Raw genomic sequence first — 14327 nt, 5'->3', positions numbered from 1 at the left:
CCTCCCATCTCCAGCCCCCAAGAGGGGGATCCAACCCCGCCCCCTGGATCTTTGTTCTGCAGTGAGGGGCTACTGAAATTTAGTGCTCGAGATATTTTTTGTCAATGTTGGAAACCGTGATACATTTTTCAAGATTCTTTGATGAATAGAATAATTTAATAGCCTTAACAGACACTTTTGATCAATTTATTATGACCTTGCTAAAACAAACATCAATAAAAAACAACTTTTCAATAAATGTATTTGTATGGTGTTTTATTTGTTTTATTTTGCTTATAATACTGGCAGTAGTCTGTGAGTCTGTGTTTAGGCTATAACTATTATTAACAACAGATATGGCAAAATACTACTGGGTGTTATTTGTTCTGACATTCTTTCAGGTGCTATCAACAGCTAGTGTTTATACGAAACCTCCTGCCATGTGTGCCCTGTGGCACAGGTAAGTTGGAAGGCATCACTGTTTGATAGACCTGTCTCCTGGCAGCAACAGAGAGAAACAATAAACAGACATCGCTCTCAAAGACAGGGAACTCCGTTCAGTCTGACCACAAGAGGTGCAGATAAGGATCTTCCCTTGTTGTCTCCAATCGCATGTTTACTTCAGCATTCCTCAGCCACACAGAGACCACTAATTGGTGCAGTGAAAGTGGAGACTGATTTTATGGCATTATGGATGAGCTAGATTTGAAGGCATCACCCTTTCTGTTGAGTTTTCAAAGGAATAGTTAACCCCCTGTTTTTTTTTAACAGCACCGCTGGTGTCCATAAGACTTTGACTTTCATATGTTTATTGAGGGGCTTCAAATGAAAAGAAAACTGTGGGTGTGTGAGTTCAATGACCCAGACGCTGGATGAGTGTGTGTACGTGTTGACCCAATTAAAGAGCGCTGTTAGGGTTATTCGGAGCACACATGCACACAGCAGAGCCGGTGTTGCCGTCACCCTCTTTTGTCTCTTTTGTGATGAGTGAAACTCAATATTGGACCCTGACAGCGCTTCTGTTTAAAGTCTGGCATGATCTCATTCCCATTCCACACCACCATTGGCCCCCAAATGTTCTTTCTCTGCTACATGTAGCTGTGAATTAAGTTCTGGGCTAGCAGCTCATATTGTTTGTGTTTTCTCATAATTTGCAGTGCAGAGTGCATCCCGGGTCCAAAACGAACACTTGCCGAGCTTCAAATGTGACTGAAATTTGGCTTTGGTGAGTAAATAAAACATCTTGATTCATTTAAATAAAATAAGATGCCCAATATAATGATAGACTGGCCATCCCTCACTGTTTATTTATCTGATGTAAGCAATGTAAGTGAATCAAATTGTTAGGAATAGATCAAGTGAAATAATGCTCAGAGAAGGGTCTTTGTTTTAACATTATATAACACTTGAACTAAATATGGCACCATTCCTGACATTAAGAGTAACAAATTCACCCATTGTAATGTTTTCATTGTAATATTAACACTTTTGTGAGAGGTTTCACAGACTGTATAGGATTCTGTGAATTAGAACTGCACCCATCATAATCAACAAGGCGTAGACACAAGCTGAATAAGATTTATTCTGCAGTGTAGACAGCTTAGTTGATTAAAGCGATATAGTAATAATAGGATATAGTTATAATAGGAGTGTTATAATTGTCACGTAGCTTTTTTATAATTTATTTAAAATGTAAATTATTGTTTTGTTATTTTCCACAAGGGCTAATGTTAATTTAGGGAGTATCTTGATTTACTGATGTATAAAAGGACAATAAATTATTTCAGAAACAGAGTTCTTATTTTGAATGTGTAGCCTATATAAAAACTATAGCATAGATGCCAAAGAAAATAAATATTTTAATGTAAATGTCAAATTTGAAATGAATAATTGTCATAAAAACAAGAGAAAATAACTATGATTTTGTCATAATCGTGCAGCGCTACTGTGACACAATGACCTGTGTTTGTTGCAAATAAGCAACATTTTTTGTAACAGAAAAAAAACATTTACAAAGAGTTAATTTTGGTCCCTTGCACAAGCATCTGTGGAGAGTGGAAAGACATGGAAACTCCCTGGTAAAGCCCTGCTGGGGTGTTTGAACCTGCAAACTAACCACAGTCACCTCCACCCCACAGATCCACTCATCCATGACCACCAACGTCCTGAATCAGCTTATCACGTGACTGTGCTCATTTAATGTTGTTTTTCAGTTTAATTTTAGATTGAACAAATCCTAAGATAACAGTTGAGCTGGGTGTATAGCTTAGAATCTTTTGTTCTTAAAGGATAAGAAAATATATGCACTTAATCAGCCTACGCCTGTCATACACCTGTAAATCACTTTTTTATTTGTGTTTATGTAATTCTTTACACATTCTGGGTGTTCTGGTGTATAATGACTAGATCCACACAGCGGGTTTTTAATGGTTTGATCAGGGCACTTTGCAGTGTTATGAAATCCTGCTAGGAATACCTGAGCTGTATATTTATGCACCTGGAGCACCTGTGCGCTGTCCCGGGGCCCTGAAACATGAGACTCCATTCACTGGTGCTGTTTTCATGTGGTGTGTAATGGCTAGGAGACATTAAAATCCACAGATCAGTGTTACTGAGTTATCATACTGGCTAGTCAGGAATCCCCTGTTGGTTTCAGATTAATTTGTCTCACATGTCTCAGAGTGTGAGGTATAGTCATGCTCATCTGAGAAGGCAGATCTGCACTTCCTGTGTCAGGGGAAGTGAGGGGTCTGAGTCATAATACTCATATACACCAGTGATTTTAGAATGGCAACTGTAACCTTTCTAAAAACAAAAATAGGAACATAGAGTGGAAAAAGCTGGCATGCTTATATCAGATTTTTTTAAGGGATCAGGTTTTAAAGGGGGCAGACCCTCCAGGTCCCTATAGGAGGCCATTTCAAAAGGTATGATTATAAATCTTTCCCTCAATGTACATATTTCACAGGTGATTGTAATTTTAAAGGTATAGGTCACTGAAAAATGCCACATTTTTTCAGCATTTACTCACCCTCATGTCTTTTAAAATCCATCTTACAAATGTTTATTGTAAAGGAAACATAAATGATGACCATTTTTATTTTTGGCCAAATTACTCTCTAAAACTTTTTCCTCTCATAAGAAATGAGGCAATCAAATCATATTAATGTGCATTTAAACAGCCAAATAAATGTATTTCAGTGTAATTGGCTCTAGTCATTTTTTTTCCTGTGAAGAGATGTTTCATCATTAGCCACAAGAGTCTTTAAATTAAATCAATGCTTTTTAATTATACCCATTGTCTAAGATGGACGAACTTGAGTCAGGTACAGTCACAGACAAAGATGAGAAAATCTCCAGTCTTACTGATTTCATCAGTGCATTTTTTTACTTTATACTTTTAAATAATTAAGAACCACTGAATGCCTTTTTTTTACTTTAATTCAGCTACTTTTGCCAAGATTTTTACTGACACACAGTCCCCACAGTATAACCTAAGTACAAGTTTTTCTCTGTACAAAATTATATATGGTTATAGTTTAAAAGATATAGCCGAAGAAGCAATGTCTAATATTGTTTAATATATTAATAGCAGCAACACGTACGATGGACACTATAATGTCCCTGTTATTTGTAACTCTTACATAAACTACTCTGTGTAATAGGAATCTGAAACATAAGTGATTTCCCTGCTCTCAGGTCAAAAAGCCACTGTAGGCTAACATGGTGTCTAAGAGCTCTGCATGGTGTAATTTTCAACATTTCAGCACGCAGTGAGACAGAGAGACAGCTGTCAGCACTGCAGAAATGCAGAAACGAGTCCCCTGTGGCTCTAGATTACATATGCTAAACAATTAAACCATTAACTTTCTCTTCCTCCCCAGAGGTCATGAATATGCAAAATGCTCATTAAACGGTTCTTAATGAATGCTTTGCTCTTCTATTTTCTCTTTGGACTCCCTATTGATTATCCAGTTCTCTCTCAAGTGCTTGTTTTATTCTAGACTGACATGCCATCATATGACCTCACTCCAAAGTGTCAATCACAGTAGCCCGTTTTCTGTCTCTCTGTCTCTCAATATTGCAAAGCACAGCTGGTTGCTGGCTGACATCATCCTCTATATCAAACACACTTATTTGCCTCGGGCTAATATAATGTCATGTTCGGGAATGTTAAAGTGTCTGTTCTCCAGGAAAGCCATTATCTTATTCTTTTTTTCGACTGGCTTGTACACACTATAAGGATAATTGCCCAAAAAATATTTTGTCATCATTTATTCACATCATTTATTCCGAAATGTTGGAAAAATGAAATGATACTTTTAAATATGAAACCAAACCACCAGTAGGTGGCGGCAAGTCACTGTCTTAATGAGTGAGTCACTGATTCAACCAATTCATTCAAACGGCTAATTCATTCAATAAATAAAGCAAGTGACTGGCCGTTTATCAATATGCGTTCTTGTCTGTATTTGTGTTCTTGTGGACTTGTGAAACGTCATCAGTCGTCGCCCAAGTACTGTTCCAATTCAAAGTTCACATCTAGCCAAGTACAGTTCAAATCCCCAGATGTGTTCTTGCCCCCCCCCTTTTATCAAGGATGCATCCAGAGGTGACTTGTGCGAACTTGAGGCAGCCAGGTATCCCAGAATGCATTTCGCACCAACCAGCGAGCGTTAATGGCAGAGGAGAAAACCCACATCATTTTCAAAATATTACTGTTATTGTGTCGTGAAGTGCAGTTCTAAGAGTATTTCAGGCAAGAATGTAGTTGTTTAAAACTCAAATCTGCGGTTTATTTATAAAGATAGGGCCTATTTGAAAATGTGCTTCGCTGATTTCGGAGACATGAGCTCCACGCGATCACCGGGCGCTCAGTGCTCATGTATCCGTCAAGAGCAGCCTTACCTCGGCTAGTCCTTCTGACATTTGCCGCTGGATCTGATGTCTCTGTAGTGGTTAAACATGAGATATAATTAATTTTGGGTAAATCTAACAGGCAATCTTTGGTCTCATGAATCTATTATTTCTTCCAGGTCATATCGTTTTGGCTGAGCACAAAGTTATGTTTAATAAATTATTTATTTATTAATCGTAATACAACGCTGACTTTGTTGCATACATTTGACCGAATTGTTTGCTTTTGTCTTTATTTCCTATTACATAAGTCTCTTATTTATAGTTATACTTTTATAATGGCTATTATTGTTCATTAAAACTGACATTTAACAAAAAAGGCTTGTCATATTTCATTTTATTATACATTCAGTGAAGATAATCATATGTGCACATATTACCTAAACCACATATTAATGTTTTATATTTTTAAAATGAAAACGAAAAGGGTTGTGTTTTATATTTTGAAGAAAACGAAAAAGCAGTGGTGTTTGATATCATTTTGTTTCATTGTAATGCATGTACACATTGCATGAACCACATTTTTGTGGCTATTAATATTTTAAATGAAACAGAAAAGAGGCAATGCTGTTTGATATATTCAGTTTTACTGTAATGTATGTACGTTCCCCAAACTACATTTTTGCGGATATTAATATGTTTAAAAGAAAACGAAAAGAGGCAGTGGTGTTTGATATCATATTTCGTCGTATTGTATACATAGAGTGAAGATAACCGGAGTGGCCAAGGCGAGCTGACTGACATTATAAAGTACGCTGCTGTTCCATTTGCAGAATTATCGGACTTGCGTCCTCCCGTCCTCGGGAGTTTGCACTTCCGAGTCGAACTTTGCGTACTTGGTATTGAGAAACGGCTACTGTCTTTATGAATGATTCACTGAATCATTGACTCACCCGATTCGTTCAAAATGCTGAATCATTCAGTAATGAAACACCGCTGTGTGTTGCTCGGAGAGGCGCGACTGTTCTGCCGTGGCTTTGCTTAGAACTATTTTCGTTAAATAGTCCATGTGTCTAAAATGTAATCAGTTAATATTAACTACTTGTTTATTGAACTACTGTTGTATAAAATCAATGTCACATTTGCAGTCGTGCTGGTGCTTGGTCGTGTGATGTTGCTTACCAATATCACATGTTATATCGAATTTTTATCTTTTTTTCTACCGCAGTATGTTTACTTTTTTGTGTGTGCTGTTGCGCCTATTAGTTTTGATTTCTCCGCAAGTCAGACAGGTGCACGAGCCTCAACTGATGCCACCTTGATACTGTCAATATTACATTAATTACTAATCCGTTATCAGTCACCGTTTACACTCAAACTAATAAAATCAGAATCATTCTCACCAAAGTTTAAGTGCTGTCCTAGTTATTGTTTGTTGTTGATGTTTTAATCAGGTTACTTGTCCGGTCGGGCAAGTCAAATTCTCTTTCACTTGCCCCTTCACAAAAGCCACTTGTCCCGGACAAGCGTTAATGTCGAGCCCTGTATATGACTTACTTTCTCTTGTGGAACACCAAAAAAAGAAGTTTATCAGAAGGTCTGAGCTGCTCTTTTTAATGCAATGAAAATGAATGGGGAGCAGGGGCGTTCAAGCACTGAAAAAAGCATGATAGAACAAGTCTATATAACTTATATTACGTTTTCTGAATCCATACAGTAGCTTTTATGTGACAAACAGACTAGTTGCTAATCACTGAAAATCTAGAATTACCGGTTGTAGTCACTGTTCACTTCCATTCTATGGAAATGAGCAGCTTGGAAATGCTATATATGACTCTATTTGTGCACCACAGAAAACAAAAGTTATAAGCATGAATAAATGATGGCAGAATTTTCAATTGTGAGTGAACTATACCTTTAACACTTCAGTATTGTCTTTCACCCCTGTCGAGTTTTTGCTAACAACCTATTGCTTGCTCATTTCAAGTTGTTTTAAAGGATTATCCTGAGGCAATTATGCAAAGGTATTAAAGGGGTATAGATGTAGGAATTGTACTGGGTACAACAACAATCACAGTCAAAGTCACACTGTGTTTTTGTCATACTCAAAATGTGCATGCAGTACAAACAGTTTTCAAAGAGCTCTGACTCTCAGAGCAAAAAGGTTAAACACATGAAGGAGGAGAATTCTCTGCGCATTTCAGAACAACAACATGACTATTCTCACTCTGGCCCTTTCACTGTCCAGCCATCCCCCACAGGAGTTGGTGGGAATCTGGTGAATAATGCGGTTCTCCTTTAATTAATTCAAACCTGCTTTTGGAGCACAAAGACTCGAGAGGAGAGCAAGTGTAGTGTAGGGTTTAAAGAGCTCTTAACACACAGGCATGCATCAACCATGATGGCCTGAAGGAGTGGAGAACACATTCTGAAGTTGTAATAGAACCAACCACTGAATTGTAGAACCACAGTGCATACATAATTTAAAAGAATGGTGCAGGTTAAATACAAGTTAAGATGTTTGATATCATGTAGGTTACTGCAGAAAGTTATGTTTTGTAAAGATGTGAAGCTGTCTGAATTGTCCTTTTAGTGGTGAGATTATTATAGGGAGATTAACGTCTGGTTATTCTGACGTAATTCCTGTGGTCATGTCCTAGATCACGTCCCTTTCTGGTGTCCCTGCATGGATCATGTGAAAGTTACCAGGTGTAGTGGCTTTAAATTATCATGACAGAAGTTGAAAAATTGGATTATAAGTACAGCATTTGATCACATCTCTCATGGTAATATGTAAGCCTTGTGGTTGTATGAAGTGGTTTAAGAAGCAGTATAAACTATTTACTTGAAGTACCCCCTGAAAGTTAATATTACAATAATTTAACAACAATCACATGTTCACGGTTCTCTGATGTTGAATAATGATCACATAACATGCAGGTAAACTAATAAAATAGTTTTTGATTTTTAGTTTAGTTTAGTTTACTTATTCAGCCAAAGGTAATATTAGTTTAATTTTAGGACCGTTTGGTTGTATTTTAAATTATTGTGAAACTGTATTGGGTCAACAGTTAAATGTCCAATGTAAAATGTGCACTCAAAAGTCTGGGGTCAGTAAGGTTTCTTTTAAAGGGATAGTTTACTCCAAAATGTAAATTTTGTTATTAATTACTCGCCCCCATGTCGTTCCAAACCCGTAAGACCTTCGTTCATCTTCGGAACACAAATTAAAATATTTTTGATGAAATTGGAGAGCTTTCTGACCATGCATAGACAGCAACGCAACTGCAAAGTTCCTAGACCCAGAAACAAAAATAACGACTTTATTCGACATTTTGGAGAGTACCACGACGCATGTGCGCGCTTTCCAGTGAACGTAAACAACGCCGATTACGTTCTGGGGAAAGTGCGCGTATGCGTCGTGGTACTCTCCAAAATGGCAGAAGAAGGTAACTCTGGGAGAAGAATTGTTAAATAAATAGTTGTTTTGTTTTCTTTGTGCACAAAAAGTATTCTCGTAGCTTTGCAAAATTTAAGTTTAGGCACTGATGTCACATGGACTGTTTTACTGATGTCCTTACTACATTTCTGGGTCTGGGAACATTGCAGTTGCGTTGCTGTCTATGCAGGGTCAAAAATATCTTATTTTGTGTTCCGAAGATGAACGTAGGTCTTACGGGTTTGGAATGACATGAGGGTGAGTAATTAATGACAGAATTTTCATTTTGGGTTGAACTAACCCTTTAAAGAAGTTAATATTAAGCAGAACAGCAGTTTTAAACATTGATAGTAAGAAATGTTACATGAGAACCAAATCAGCATTAAAATGATTTCTCACAATATTACTGTTTTTACTGTATTTGTCATCATCATCATCATCATCATCATCATCAAAAAAAAAAAATCTTACTAACCCCAAACGTTTCAACAGTAGTACTGTAGGTCTTGAAGCAAAAGCAGTTAAGACCATTGGTCTACATTTTGTAGAGTGTGAGTTCTAGTACTTCCTCTATGACATCACTGTGTTTGTCTCATTGATTGAGGGTCCCATTGTCACTGACAATAGCAGTAAAGCAACAGGAGACAAAACAACCAAGAATGCACCATAGTTCTCCCAGTGTGGACCACTCAGCTGCACACAGAGAGAGGAACATATGGGCAACAATACATCAACATCTCTCCTCCGCCCCCCATGACAGACACAACACTTTCTGCTTCAACTCGGACTCTTGTACCAGTAGTCAACAGCCACAAATCAGGCCTGAGCAGTTCATTACGCAGTCCCAGTGCTAAGGCTTATCAGAATAGGAAGTATGGAAATACATACAGACTTGTGAACACACCACACGCCCATTCACTGAAGGCGTGGAGCCAGCAGTCACATCCGTCTCTCTCAGCTCTACGTGCTAAAAGTAGATCCTTTAAGATCTTCCAGTCCAATCACATGCAACACGGCTGCTCCCTAATTACTGTAATGAGCATGTTGAGCGGAAAACACCACAAACAAACAAACACCAAGAGCAACGATGGGAGGACAGAATGAGGCCAAAACAAAAAGGGTCCCGCTTCCTCTGCTGGATATTTTAGAAGTTATTAAGCATGTTTACATGGACAATCTTACACTGATATGCTTAATAAGATGACAAGATTTTAAGTTAATCAACTACTTAAACTTATTCAATATGTGCATATCTGTGTACATTTTGACATTAAGACGAGAAAGAAACCAGTTTTTATATGTAAACATGATTTTGTTTTTGATATAATAGTGTTTTGTTGTACAGGTAAACGCACTCATTGATCGTTGTTCTTGTTAGTTGTTATACATTCATATTCATAGCTTTCACTTGTACAGACTACTATATTCACACAATACAGCCAATTTCTAATGGACCATTCTTTTGTTGAGCAGGAAGGGGTGCGAGGAGATGTCAAGCCCCAAACCCCCTGCTACCCATCAACGATGTGACCCGCAGTGCAATATTCAGTCTGAGAGTCGACTAGTGAGATTTGTGACATATTAATCACAAATTTATTAAACTCCTCAGCAGTGACTACCACTTTTTTTCCCACATGAGCAACTCAAAAGACAACAAATACTGCTGCTGCTGTGAGACTTTATAACCCCCCCCCCCCTTAACAACAGTTCCTGTCAGCTACCGAATGTTACACACAAAGTGTCACAGTTCGCAAGCTTAGACAATCATATTTAGCGTTATTTGTTCAAAAAGCCAAGATTATACTTAAAAACTACATGTATGTATAAATGTATGTAGTCATGATAGATAGATAGATAGATAGATACATACATACATACATACTTACATACAAAATTAGAAGAACCTTTAATAACTGTACCACAACCATTTGTATTTTTTTCCTTACCTGGCTAAAGGTTGTAGCTTCTCCAAGTATGCAAATTCTAAAATATTCTCCTTGTGCAGTCTGTTAGTAAGAGTTTCTCAGTTCCACAGCAAGCATAGCGACCTAGTGCACAGATTCACACTGACGGACAACAAGCTGAGCGTGAACGACAATCCTGTTATGTTGCCACTGACCTCCCACTATGAGCTGTGCCGGTGTTTCCCAAGCAGTCTTACAATCTCCTCCAAGTCCCTCTCTCCCCTGCTCACTCTCTCTTCTTAGTTCAGCCCCCAAGGGAGTGCTTTAGATTTCCCAGACACACCCTCTCCAATGGGCAGAACTTGTGGAGTCATCTCACAACTGACTAGCCGGCCCCTGCCCCCAGCAGCTCTCTCCTCTGTCATGTGTCCAGTCCAAACATTACTGGCCCTTCTTTGTTCAAGTTAACTTTTTGGACAAGTATTACAAGTTTCTGTTGTGTGTCAAATGAATACTGAAGATTTCAATGTTAAAACCTAAAATAGTCTAAAAATAGACTCTCATATTTTACACCTTATATGGTCAACAATAATTTATTTAACTGTCAACCAATGCTTTTTCAGAAAAGGCTAATCAGAATGGCTAAATGTTTTTTTTTTTCTGTTGTCTGTGAGGAACAGAATTTCCCGTCTCTTTGTCCTCGGATTCCTCTTCATTGTCAGTGGAACGATAACAAACGACAGAGGCAGAGTTCCTTCCCGAATGATTCAGGCAGAGAGATGGGGTGCGGTGTGATCTGACTAAAGGCTGATGTGAGTGCTGTGATCATGCAGGTTTGTTTTGTCATTCAGTTACTGTCTGTATGTTGTGCAAACATCCAGAACCAAAGCTATCCATTTTAATACATTTCTAGTATTGTAGGGTTGCATATAAATACCAAAAGTGCCTAAGCACTAGTGCCACAACAATGAATTCACTACTAACAAAGTGTGTGCACTAGAAACACTGAAAAGGATACATCTGGATTGAAATAGGCCTCCTTAAGTTACAGCACACCTGCCTAGAGTACCATTTGTCAAGTGTCAAAACCAGACATTGTCCTGAAAATAGAGATATATATCTGTCAAAGACACCACTCAAAGCACTGTTATCAATCTTCAGCTCCATGCAATTAAACGTGCACACTGTGAAATTGAGCGTTTATTATGTGACATGAGCAATAGATCACTAAAAAGGAAGAGTTATGGTGAATCTGTCAACATGTCGGGTTTGTTCAGCCCTTGAGTTCTCAAGTAATGTAGTATAGACACAACCAAAGATAACAATATCCATAACGAATGATAAGTGTGGCAAAACAGCTTCACATAAAGTAACACTCTAAATTCTAATTGCACATCAACAACAGTAACAGTTTCAACTTTTTAACTTGCTTTAATAACAAGGTCTTCTTCGCCTTGACTTGTATTTTCTCATTATTCCATGTTTTTTTGTTACTTACGTATACTGTAAATAACATAAAGAAGTCCTGCCTGCTGATTGTGATGTCAATATCTCTACTGTGGTATAAACAGTATTGCACAATCTCTAGTGCTTGACACATTTCTACCATTTCATGGAAATTTACCGTCATGCCATAATGCCAATGATTGAGAGCAGACATTCTTTGCTTTAATCTGATGGTCTCATCACCTTAGGCACCTTGACGTGGAGTCAGACCGCCTGACTGGACCTATACAGCCTCCAGCTGAGCAGTTTTGACTGGAGGAGGACTGGATTCAGTAATTTGACTAGTAGCTCATAATTCAAACAGGTTATAGAAGACACAATTACAGACAAATAAGAACACCTCAAACATAATGGTTTGTTTGTAATGGTGTGTCTGATGTATTCTGACCTCAATGGTAACAATATTAGCTTTTTTAAAGCAATGATCAAGTTGCCATGAAATCAATTTTCATGATATATTTTTTTGATACACTTTAATATTGTTATCGATTCATTGGTGCAAATTATTTTAAAGGTAAAAAAAATTATACAATTTTCCTAAATTTCTCTGAAACTCTTTAGGTGACATGAATTAGGAAAATTACAAAAATTTAAATAAAATTACATCTTGAATTATTCCGTTTTTTTGTTTTTTTTTTCTTCTTATTGCAATGTAATTTTTGCAGTTGTTTTCCTTATAAATTTGTTGCAAACAGCACAGCTCATTGAGTCATTATGTGATTATTGAGTTCATCTGTGATTATAAGTATTAAGTTGCAGTTCCTAATAAAGTTACCAGTAGACGGACAAATAACTATTTTTATCTTGATTTGGAGCTTGGTGAGCAATTTTGAAAGCAATTTTGTATTGAACTATTTTATGTATTTATGTGTTTCCATACAGGAACAGAAAAACGTATTGGAATGGAATGCATCAATATGAGCACAAGACAAAGTCTGTGTCTCACAAACAGTCACAGGAAGTGTCCCTTAGAAGGGATATAGAGCTCATCTATTTCTGCCTCTCTCTCTCCTTCTACTGGTTCCACCCAAGGCTGAGAGTAAGAGCAGTTATCAAAGTATGAAATGTAATCTTGCCCCATTCCACAACAATGTAATCATCAAGGCAATGTTTTCAACAGGAAAATAAGAATTTTCTTCTCATGAGTGATTTTCTGAATCATAAAATCGTGGACTGTAAATAATGGGATAATCATCATTTCTTCGCTGACTTTTACAAATGTTACCAACTGAAATCAGATTTTAAAAGTCTTTACAAAATGATTATTTGTGCAAGCATAATTCCTTTGTGTACCATGGGAGAATAATTAAAAAGCCTTATTAAACTTGTTATTGGATAAAACCATGTAAAAATGTGAGCAATAACTTGCCTCAGTCTTGCCAGCTTTATCTTATGCCCTGTGCCTCAGATAAACATGATGTGGAATCTGCTTGTCATGACTGGTATTTTCCAACACTGGCAAATAGCTGCTCAGCAGTAACACCACTACATCTGACCTGTCAGTTTACAGTCTAGCTGTCATCAGATGGAGTTTAGCTGCCACTTATACATGGTCAAGCATGGTCATATTGATGGACTAAGTGGCCACTGGTGACTGGTTGTCCGATTCCAGCCCCACATTCTTCCTTATATATGTGTAACTCTATTCCAGGTCCCTGGATAAATATGGCTAGTGAAAGTAAAAGGATCTTTACTAGGAAGGAGAATTGATATAGACTGTATTCAGAGTAGACAACATATTTCATATTCAAATTCATATGTTAAAGGGTTAGTTCACCCAAAAATGAAAATTCTGTCATTAATTACTCACCCTCGTGTTGTTTCAAACCCGTTTTCTGGACCTTGAACGTGGTAGTTACCTTGCTGTTTATGGGAGGGTCAGAGAGCCCTCATATTTCATCAAAAATATCTTAAATTGTGTACCGAAGATGAACGAAGGTCTTACAGGTTTCGAGCAACACAAGGGTGAGTAATTAATGACAGAATTTTCATTTTTGGGTGAACTAACCCTTTAAGCTCCCATCTAATTTTCACAACTTTCTGGAGATTTTGTCAACAGGAAATTTATTCAAATGTATTCTTCGATATTTTATTGGTGGAATGATTGAAATCTCATTTAAAAAGGTAGACTCAACCCATTTTACTTCCATGTGATGTATTTCAGAGTTTTATACATATACATTTTTTATAATTATAATTTTATACATCAGGATTGTAAAAAGTGATTTCTATATGGCAGGTGGTTAAAACAGAAAAACGAAAAAAAATAGGAGGGCTTGATGATTTCAGCCAAACAAGGAAAGCTTCATCAGAGGTGGAGCAAGTTTTGATTATACATAATCCAAAGACATTTTTAACATCTTTTTTTTTCTTCTTTAGACTAACGTGCATTGATGAATCATTCACATTAAGACCAGGAACATGCATAAACAAAGTAAAAAAAAAAAAAGATCATTTTTGATTTCTTTAAATCCTCAGATGTAGTTTTTTTTCCATTAATGCATTTTGTGTTTTTGGAATAAATCAAATGTGGCATCTGCTCTGAGTCTAGTCTTTTGAGCATATTGTTGAACTTGGCAAAATGCCAACAAATCCCTCCTCCCAAGTATTTAAACATTGCTCAGAAGAGTAATGGACACTTT

General features: G+C 37.2%; 1 protein-coding gene across 2 annotated transcripts in view; it reads right to left on the bottom strand.

The window, feature by feature from the left end:
• Positions 1 to 14327, bottom strand: part of LOC107707585 (breast cancer anti-estrogen resistance protein 3-like) — a 57998-nt gene that overhangs the window by 35527 nt on the left and 8144 nt on the right. The window contains exon 1 of one of the 2 annotated variants that reach the window (XM_016511663.1): positions 10222 to 10434. The exons of the other annotated variant lie outside the window; for it this stretch is intronic. The gene's annotated coding sequence lies outside the window, so the exon portion shown is untranslated. Of the gene's footprint in view, positions 1 to 10221; positions 10435 to 14327 lie in introns of those variants that run through there. 2 annotated transcript variants of the gene reach the window in all.

The sequence above is a fragment of the Sinocyclocheilus rhinocerous genome, unplaced genomic scaffold (genome assembly GCF_001515625.1).
Source record: "Sinocyclocheilus rhinocerous isolate Xijiao unplaced genomic scaffold, SAMN03320098_v1.1 scaffold1166, whole genome shotgun sequence".
NCBI classification, from domain to species: domain Eukaryota; kingdom Metazoa; phylum Chordata; class Actinopteri; order Cypriniformes; family Cyprinidae; genus Sinocyclocheilus; species Sinocyclocheilus rhinocerous.
Note: the sequence above shows the minus strand (reverse complement) of the source record. Positions and strands in the feature narration are given on the sequence as shown.